Consider the following 10,987-nt stretch of genomic DNA (forward strand, 5'->3'; position numbering starts at 1 on the left):
CTAGTTTTGTAATTCTTGAGTAAGTCGTCTCTCTAAGCCTTTGTTTCCTCATCTTTAAAGTGAGAATTCTAATAATTGGATAGTTGTGAGGACTAAGTGAATTAATATACATAAAGCACTGGAATAAATGGGAAGCCCTTAGAATAGTACCTGTCACATTAAAATGCTTGATAAATATTAACTCTAATAATTATTCTTTTTGGTGGCTCAGATGGTAATGAAACCTCCTGCAATGCCAGAGACCTGGGTTCAATCCCTGGGTTGGGAAGATGCCCTGGAGGAGGGCATGGCAACCCACTCCAGTATTCTTGCCTGGAGAATCTCCATGGACAGAGGAGCCTGGCGGGCTACAGTCCATGGGGTCACAAAGAGCTGGACACGACTGAGTGACTAAGCACAGCACAGCACAATTATGTTTTACTGGCTTTTCAGTTGTTAGTCTCTCCTCATCTAGTCACATAAGTTGGATCATGTCATGCCCCTACTTAAACAATGCAAACAGACCCTCATCCCTTTCAAGATAAAATGAAAAAACTCTTTAGTCCTGTCTACTTCTTCAACTAGTTGGAACTGCTTGGTCATTCCCCCAAAGCAATTCAAATTATATTTTTATGGGCAGATGATGCTCTCTTAATCTTACATAAAGTATGAATAAAAGCATTTTAAGAAAACATTGACATTTTTTATTGATTTATACTTAATCTAAGTAAAGACAGTGTGTTTGCTATGCAAATGCAGCCTTGAGACAAGTCCCCTAGGTACTCCTCTTTCATAGCTCTAACCAGATTGCTGCCCCATTTCCCGTTTATGTGAAATTATGGCACAGCTGAGACCTAAAGGAGGAGAGGGGGCCAGCCCTGGGGGAACCTGAGGATGAGTGTTTGGGCAAAGGAAACAGTGTATACCCAGCACCTCTGGATTGGGGAGAGCTTGTTATATGTTCTAGCAACTGAAAGGCCAGGGTGTGACTGAATGATGGTGAAAAAAAAGGGAAATGTGACAGCAGATGGCGAGGCAGGCAGGGTCTCCAGGTACTGTAGGCTATGGTGCAATTTGGATGTTACTCTACATAAAAGGGGTCACAAATAGATGGGTTATGTAGGAGAGTGACATAATTTAAATATTGATAACATCACTTTAGCTGGGGTGTGGAGAATGGATGAGTGGGGCACCAGTAGAAGCAGAGAGACCTGCCAGGAAGCTGTGGTGTAGTATAGGGAGAGAGGATAATGGCTTGGAATATCATGGTAACTGTGGAGATGGAGTCATTGGTGGGTTCACCAGAGACCTGTGGGAGGTGAAGGTAAGAGGAAGATTATGCCTACCTTACTGGATTGAGCAAGCACAGTAGATTATTAAGATGCAGAAGACTAGTGATGGAGAGACAGATTTGGCGAGTGCGACCAAAAGTTCAGTTTAGTACTTTTGAGGTTTGGGAGCAAGATATATAAGTGGAGAAATCAAGTGTGTAGTTAGGTAGAAGAGTTGTGAAAGATAATAAGTCAAGAACTCTTGATCTTTTTTTGGGGGTGGTGGGCTGCACCACACGGCTCACAGCATAGGATCTCAGTTCCCTGAACAGAGATTGAATCCAGGCCACAGCAGTGAAAGTGCCGAATTCCAACCTCTAGACCGCCAGAGAACTCTCAAGAACACTTTGTCTTGATTAGAGCTATTAGTGATTATCAGTAAAATAAAAGTATACCACCCCCACACACAAGTATGTTTATATTTCAACTGGTTGACATTTCATAAAAAAAGACCCAGGCTCACTCAAAATTTGCAACATGGTAACAGTTGTGATTTTACCATAAATTCATGGTGGTGTGCATCCTACAGCATCTAACCTATTCCTTGAATGTAGTGGGCTCAATAAGTGTTTTTGAATTAGTGAATGAAAAAAGTCATGCTAGTCCATGTTATTCATTCTTGTAAAAGAGGTATAATAATAATGATAATATTTTTTTAACTTTAGAATTTACAGAGTGCTTGCTATGGTCTGAATGCTTGTGTCCCCTCAAATTCATATGTTGAAATCCTAATCCCCAATATGATGGTATTTGGAGGTGGGGCTTTTGGGAGGTGATTAGGTCATGAGGGTGGAGCCCTTATGAATGGGATTAGTACCCTTATAAAAGACACCCCAGGGAGCTCCCTTGCCCTACTCCACAATGTGAGGACATAGTGATAAGGTGCTGACCCTGAACCAGGAAGAGGGCTCTCACCTAACCGTGAGGGCACCTTGATCTTGGACTACCAGCTTCCAGCATGGCCAGAAATAGGTTTCAGTTCTTAATAAGCCACCTTGTCTGTGATCTTTTGTTTTGCAGGCTGAATGAACTAAGACAGTGCTTTTATATCCCTTATGCCATTTTACATTTTTTGTATTAAACTTTGAATTTTAAGATAACTATAAATTCACATACAGTTGCAAGAAGTAATACAAAGATTCAGTGTATCCTTTACCCAGTTTACCCTAATGGTTATATCTTGCAAAACTCTAATACAGTGTTACAACCAGGATAATGATATTGATATAGTCAAGGTACTGAAAACTTCCATCACCACAAGTATCAGTTATGTTGCTTTTTTACAGTATACCGGCTTTCCTCCCACCCCTGACTCCTCCTTAACTCCTATCAATCACTAGTCTGCTCCCCATTGCTATAATTTTGTCATTTCAAGGATGTTCAGTTCAGTTCAGTTCAGTCACTCAGTCGTGTCCGACTCTTTGCGACCCCATGTTATATAAATAGAATTATATAGGATGCAACTTCTTGGATTTATATTCTTTCACTGGAGATTTATTCAGATTATTCTGTATATCAGTAATTCATTTCTTTTTGTTGTTTTTTAAATGTATAATTCAATGATTTTTAGTATAATTACACAGCTGTGCAGTCACCATCACAATACATTTTAGAACATTTTCATCACCTCCCAAAACAGACCTTGTACCCTTTAGCCATCATCCCCTTGTATAATCGGAAATATATTTGATCTTTGTCCCTGGATCCTGGCACAAAGCTCCCAACCTCCTTGGAATTTTCTGAGCAATAGGAATGCCTTTTGCCATTCATAAGGAGCCCCTTTCAACCATACCTGAGTTTATGTTAGTGAGGTGACTTTTGGAAGCGTGTTAGTTGCTTAGTCGTGTCCAATGCTTTTGCAACCCCTTGGACTGTAGCCTGCCAGGCTCCTCTGTCCATGGAATTCTCCAGAGAAGAATACTGGAGTGGGTAGCAATTCCCTTCTCCAGGTGATTGTCCTCACCCAGGAATCAAACCCAGGTCTCTTGTGTTGCAGGCAGATTCTTTACCATCTGAGCCACCACTTTTGGAAAACCCCTAAGTAACCTAAAGGTGGGGGCTGGTTGCCAAGAAACCAACCATGGTTAAGGAGTTGGAACTTTCAGCCCCACTCCCTGACCTCTGGGGAAGGGATGGGAGCTGGAAGATGGAGTTCAATCACTAAGAATCAATGATTTAATCAGTTATATCTATGTAATGAAGTCTCCATAAGACCCTGAAAGGTCAGGTTTTAGAGAACTTCTGGGTTGATGTGGGGAGATGGGTGTGTCTGAGAGCATGGAAGCTCCATGCATCTTTCCACATACCTGGCACTTAGCATCTCTTCCAATCTGTCCATTCCAGAGTTACATCCTTTTTACAATAACTCAGTAATCTAGTAAGTAAACTGATTTTCTTAGTTCTGTGAGTCCCTCAAGCAAATGAATTGAACCTGAGGAGGGGGTTGTGGGAACCTTCAACTTATAGTCAGTGGTTAGAAGCACAAGTAGCAATCTGGATTTGTGATGGGTATCTGAAGTGGGGTGGGAACAGTCTTGTGGGACTGAGCCCTTAACCTGTGGGATCTGACACCCTCTCAAGGTAGATAGTGTCAGAATTGAGTTAAATTTGTAGGACACCCTGTCAGTATCCAGATCTTCCCTGTACCTCAAATGGTAAAGAATCTGCTTGCAACGCAGAAGACCCAGGTTCAATTGCAGGGTCGGGAAGATCCTCTGGAGAAGAGAATGGGAACCCACTCCAGTATTCTTGCCTGGAGGATCCCATGGACAGAGGAGCCTGGTGGGCTACAGTCCATGGGGTCACAAAGGGTTGGACACAACTGAGCTACTAACACTACTACTACTGTCAGTATCTACTGAAAATTGAAAATTGCGTGATGGTGTGGGAAAAAACACACATTCTGGACTCCTGCCCCAGACCCTCCCAGCTGTAGGCATTCATTTAACCTATTTTTTGTCTCTATAGATTTATCTATTTGACATTTCATATGAATGGAGCCATACTAAATGTGGTATTTTTGTGACTGGGTTCTTTCACTTAGAATAATTTTCAGGGCTCATCCATGTTACAGCATGTCTCAGTACCTCATTCCTTTTTACTTTCAGAATAATGTTCCATTGTATAGATGTACCTATGCTGTTTTACTTATCTAGTATTCATAAGTTGATGGATACTTAGATTACTTCCACTTTTGACTATTATGATGTATCAAGATGGTATTATTTTTTACATTATGTACATGGTGTACATTTGTGTACAGGTTCTTGTGTAGACTTCTATTTTCACTTCTCTTGGGTATAGACGTAGGAATGAATAAGATTCCTAGGTCATACAGTAATAAACCGCTAACCAGTTTTAAAATGTGACTGCACAATTCTACAATGTATGAGGCTTCCAGATTTCCCACAACCTTGTCAAAACTTTCTTGTTTGTTTTTTGATTATAGTTGTTCTGGCAAGTGTGAAGTAGCAGTAGCAGTATCTCAGTGTAGTTTTGATTTGCATTTCCCTAATGACTAATGATTGGAGAAGGCAATGGCATTCCACTCCAGTACTCTTGCCTGGAAAATCCCATGGATGGAGGAGCCTGGTGGGCTGCCGTCCATGGGGTCATGAAGAGTTGGACATGACTGAGCAACTTCACTTTCACTCTTCACTTTCATGCATTGGAGAAGGAAATGGCAACCCACTCTAGTGTTCTTGCCTGGAGAATCCCAGGGACAGGGGAGCCTGGTAGGCTGCCGTCTATGTGGTCGCACAGAGTTGGACACGACTGAAGTGACTTAGCAATGGCTAATGATGGCTATCCCTGTGGCTCAGTCAGTAAAGAATCTGCTTGGTCCCAAATATGGTATATATTGGTAGGTGTTTAATGTGCATTTGAAATATATATGTATTCTGCTATGTTGGTTGGAATGATAAACATCAGTTTGGTTAAATAGGTCAATAGGTCAAATTGATATGACTCTCAGTCATACAGCCACAGGAAATAAATCCCAGGGTCACAAAGAGTTTTTCCTATGTTTATTTCTAAAAGTTTTATAGTTTTACAGCTCATACAACTCAACAGCAAAAACCCAGAAATCAAGAAAGAAATAAAAATATGCATAGAAACTAGTGAAAATGAAAACAACCCAAAACCTGTGGGACACTGTAAAAGCAGTACTAAGGGAAAGGTTCATAGCAATACGGGCTTACCTCAAGAAACAAGAAAAAAGTCAACTAAATAACCTAACTCCACACTTAAAGCAACTAGAAAAGGAAGAAATGAAGAACCCCAGGGCTAGTAGAAGGAAAGAAATCTTAAAAATTAGGGCAGAAATAAATGCAAAAGAAACAAAAGAGACCATAGCAAAAATCAACAAAGCCAAAAGCTGGTTCCTTGAGAAGATAAATAAAATCGACAAACCATTATCCAGACTTATCAAGAAACAAAGGGAGAAGAATCAAATCAACAAAATTAGAAATGAAAATGGAGAAATCACAACAATAATGAAGGAAACTATAAGCAAGGTGAAAAGACAGCCTTCAGAATGGGAGAAAATAATAGCAAACAAAGCAACTGACAAAGAATTAATCTCAAAATATACAAGCAACTCCTGCAGCTCAATTCCCGGAAAATAAAAGACCCAATCAAAAAATGGGCCAAAGAACTAAACAGATATTTCTCCAAAGAAGACATACAGATGGCTAACAAACACGTGAAAAAATGCTCAATATCACTCATTATCAGAGAAATGCAAATCAAAACCACAATGAGGTACCATCTCATGCCGGTCAGAATGGCTGTTATCCAAAAGTCTACAAACAATAAATGCTGGAGAGGGTGTGGAGAAAAGGGAACCCTCTTACACTGTTGGTGGGAATGCAAGCTAGTACAGCCACTATGGAGAACAGTGTGGAGATTCCTTAAAAAACTGGAAATAGAACTACCGTATGACCCAGCAATCCCACTGCTGGGGATACACACCGAGGAAAGCAGAATTGAAAGAGACACGTGTACCTCAATGTTCATCGCAGCACTGTTTATAATAGCCAGGACATGGAAGCAACCTAGATGTCCATCAGCAGACAAATGGATAAGAAAGCTGTGGTACATATACACAATGGAGTATTACTCAGCCATTAAAAAGAATACATTTGAATCAGTTCTAATGAGGTGAATGAAACTGGAGCCTGTTATACAGAGTGAAGTAAGTCAGAGAAACACCAATACAGTATACTAACGCATATATATGGAATTTAGAAAGATGGTAACGATGACCCTATATGTGAGACAACAAAAGAGACACAGATGTATAGAACAGACTTTTGGACTCTGTGGGAGAAGGTGAGGGTGGAATAATTTGAGAGAATATCATTGAAACATGTATAATATCATATGTGAAACAGATCGCCAGTCCAGGTTCGACGCATGAGACAAGGTGCTCAGGGCTGGTGCACTGGGATGACCCTGAGGGATGGGATGGGGAGGGAGATGTGAGCGGGGTTCAGAATGGGGAACATGTGTATACCCATGGCAGATTCATGTCAATGTATGGCAAAACCACTACAATATTGTAAAGTAATTAGCCTCCAATTAAATAAATTTTAAAAAAGAAAAAATCCAGACAACCTGATTTAAAAATAGGGAAAAGAACTGAATAGGCATTTTTCCAAAGAAGACATATAGATGGCCAACAGGCACATGAAAAGATATTGAATATCACTAATCATCAGAGAAATGCAAATCAGAACCACAAAGAGATACCACCTCACATCTGTCAGAATGGTGATCATCAAAAAGACCACAAGTAACAAATGTTGGCGAGGATGTAGAGAAAAAGGAACCCTCATATACTGTTGGTATGAATGTAAATTGGTGCACCAACTGTGGAAAGCAGTATGAAGATTTCTCAAAAAACTAAAAATAGAACTGCCATGTGATCCAGCAATTCCACTCCTGGGTATATATCTGAAAAAACCAAAAACACTAATTCGAAATGATACATGAACCCCAATATTCACAGCAGCATTATTTACAATTGCCAAATATGGAAGCAACCTCAGTGTCCATCAAAACACAAATAGATAAAGAAGATGTGATACACACACACACACGCACGTGCATGCACACACACACTGGAATACTACTCAGCCATAAAAAAGAATGAAATTCTACTATATGCAACAACATGAATGGATTTGGAAGGTATTATGCTAAATGAAATAAATCAGAGAAAGACAGATACTCAATAACATTACTTATATGTGAAATCTAAAAATATATAAAACAAACTAGTGAATATAACAAAAAAGAAACAGACGCATAGATACAGAAATCAAACTAATGGTTACCAGTGGAGGAGGAAGTGGGGGGCAAGATAGGGGTAGGGGATTAAGAGGTAGAAGCTACCATATATAAAATAAATAAGCTACAAGAATATATTGTACAACATAAATAATATAGTCAATATTTCATAACTATAAATGGAATATAACCTTTAAAATTATAAATCAGTGTGTTGTACACCTGAAACATGTATTATTTATCAACTATACCTCAATAAAAAATAAAAGTTTTATGACTATAGCTTTTATTTTAGCTCACCCATTTTGACTTCATTTTTTAAATGTATGGTGTAGATAAGGGCCTAAAATTATCTTCTTGCTTGTGAATCTCTAATTGTCCTAGCACTATTTGTTGAAAAAACTGTCATTTCCACATTGAATTGCTTTGACACCTTGGTCAGAAATATATTGGCCATTATATAAGGGTTCATTTATGGACTCTTCATTCTGTTCCATTGATCTATATTTCTATCTTTATGATATTATCATACTGTCAGTAACTGTGACTTTATAGTAAGTTTTGAAATATGGAAATGAAAAATTCTCCCATTGACTCTTTTTCACAATTGTTTTGGCTATACTGGATCCTTTACATTTTCATATACATTTTAGGGTAAGCTTATTAATTTCCAAAAAAATAAAAAAGCCTGGTGGACTTTTTTAGGGGTTTTGTTTCGGCCACACCTAGCGGACATGACTGAAGTGACTTAGCAGCAGCAGCAGCAGCAGTGGCATAGAGGATCTTAGTTCCCCAACCAGGGATTGAACCCACTGCCACACCCCCTGCAGTAGAAGCATTGAGTCTTAACCACTGGACCACAGGAGAAGTCCTGGGCTTTTTATAGGGATTTCATTTTATTGATTTCAATTTATAGATCAATTTGGTAAGAATTACCATCTTTCATGACATGGAATGTCTCTTAATTTATGTAGATCTTCAACTTCTCTCAACAATATTTTTTATAGTTTTTTGTGTAAATTTCTTTGTAAATATTTTATTCTTTTTGATGCTTTTGTGAATAGAATTATCTTTCTTTTTTATTTTCACATTTTCATTGCTTGTGTATAGAATTGCAATTCTTTTTTTTTTTAGTTTTTATCTCAATCCTTACTGAACTCATTAGTCTCATAGGTTTTTTCTTTCATTCAACTTTTTATACTAATGATTGTTATCTGCCAAAAAAGCCACTTTTACTTCTTCCTTTCCAATCTGGATACTTTTTATTTCTTTTTCCTTGATTGATTACCCTGGCTTAGAATCTCCAATACAGTATTTAATGTAAGTGACAGGAGTGGGCGTCCTCGACTTGTTTCTAATCTTAGAGAGCATTCGCTCTTTCATTGTTGATGCTAAGATGATGTTATGATGTGAGCTATAGACTTTTCTCATCTCCTTTATCAGTTTGACAAATTTACTTCCTACTCTTTGTCGATTTTTTAAAAGAATTGTGGTAAACTATACGTAAGATAGAATTTACCATTTTAGCCATTTTTAAGTGCATGTATGGATGTGAGAGTAAAGAAAGCTGAGCACTGAAGAATTGATGCTTTTGAACTGTGGTGTTGGAGAAGATTCTTGATAGTCCCTTGGACTGCAAGGAGATCAAACCAGTCTATCCTAAAGGAAATCAGTCCTGAATATTCATTGGAAGGACTGATGCTGAAGCTGAAACTTCAATACTTTGGCCACCTGATAAGAAGAACTGACTCACTGGAAAAACCCTTATGCTGGGAAAGATTGAAGGCAGGTGGAGAAGGGGACGATAGAGGATGAGATGGTTGGATGGCATCACTGACTCGGTGGACATGAGTTTGAGCCAACTCTGGGAGATGGTGAAGGAAAGGGAAGCCTGGCGTGCTGCAGTCCATGGGGTCATAAAGAGTTGGACATGACTGACTGACTGAACTGAACTGAGAGTGTATACTTCACTGGCATTAAGTACATTCACACTGTCATACAGTCATCATCACCATCTGTCTCCAGAACTTTTTCCTCTTCCCAAACTGAAACTCTGTAACTCCCCACTTCCTCCCCGAGCCCCTGACAACCACTATTCTATTGATAGTTTCTGTCTCTGGACTTTGGTTACTCTAGGTCCCTCATATAAGTGGAATAATTTGTGTGTCCTTTTGTGACTGGCTATTTCACTTAGCATAGTATCTTCAAAATTAATTCATATTGTAGCATGTGTCAGGATTTCCTTCCTTTATAAGACCGAATCATATTCCATTGTGTGTATACAGCACGTTTTATTTATCCATTCATCTGTTGATGTATACTTGGTTTGCTTGCATCTGTTGATGTATACTTGGTTTGCTTGCCCCCCTGTCAGTCCATTCAGGATGCTGTAACAAAGTACCACAGACTAGGTAGCTTATAAACAACAGACATTTCTTTCTCACGTTTCTGGAGGCTAGAGGTCCAACATCAAGGTGCCAGTATGTCCAGGTGAAGGCCCTCTTCCTGGTGATAACTGGCACCTTTTCTCTGGGTCCTCATATGGTGGAAGGAACTAAGGATCACTGTGGCATCTCTTTTATAAAAGCACTGATATCACTCATGAGGGCTCCACCTTTATGAACTAATCATCTCCCAAAGATTCATCTACTAATAAATTAATATGACTGGGGGAGGCGATGGACACAGCCATTTAGACCACAGCACCACCTTTTGGCTATTGTGAATAATGCTTGAATATGGGTGTACAAATATCTATTGGAGTCCTTGCTTTCAATTCTTCTGGATATATACACAGAGGTGGAATTGCTGGATTGTATGGGAAACCTACGTTTTTTTGAGGAACTGCCATATCATTTTTTTTGAGGAACTGCCATATCATTTTTTTTAGGAACTGCCATATCATTTTTCATAGCAGCTGCACCAGTTTACATTCCCACCAGCAATGACATAGGTTCTAATTTCTCTAAATCCTTGCCAACACTCTATTTTCTTTTCCTTCCTTCCCTCCTCTTCCTCCTTCCCTCCCTCCCTCTCTTCTTTTCTTCTTCTCCTGCTTCCTCTGACCTTCTTATTCTTCTCTCTCTTTCTTTCCCCTTTTCTTTTTCTCCTAAGTGCCATCCCAGTCAGTATCACATTGTTCTGTGTGTGGGTCTTCATTTATAAAGGTGACTGAATGGTGGCACGGAGAGAACAATGCCATTGAAGGAAAAGTTTGATATTACTCACAGTTCCCCTAGAAACAAGAAACAATAGTCCTCTGCCTTAATCATCCAAGGGCTGGATACTAAGCAACTAGAAATCACCCCTATAGTTTAGGACCCGCCAAAATTATTCATACTAGCCAATCGGAAACTGTTTTCCCTGTTTGCCCTGTCTTGCCTTTC

Source organism: Budorcas taxicolor, chromosome X, assembly GCF_023091745.1.
Source record: "Budorcas taxicolor isolate Tak-1 chromosome X, Takin1.1, whole genome shotgun sequence".
NCBI classification, from domain to species: Eukaryota; Metazoa; Chordata; class Mammalia; order Artiodactyla; family Bovidae; genus Budorcas; species Budorcas taxicolor.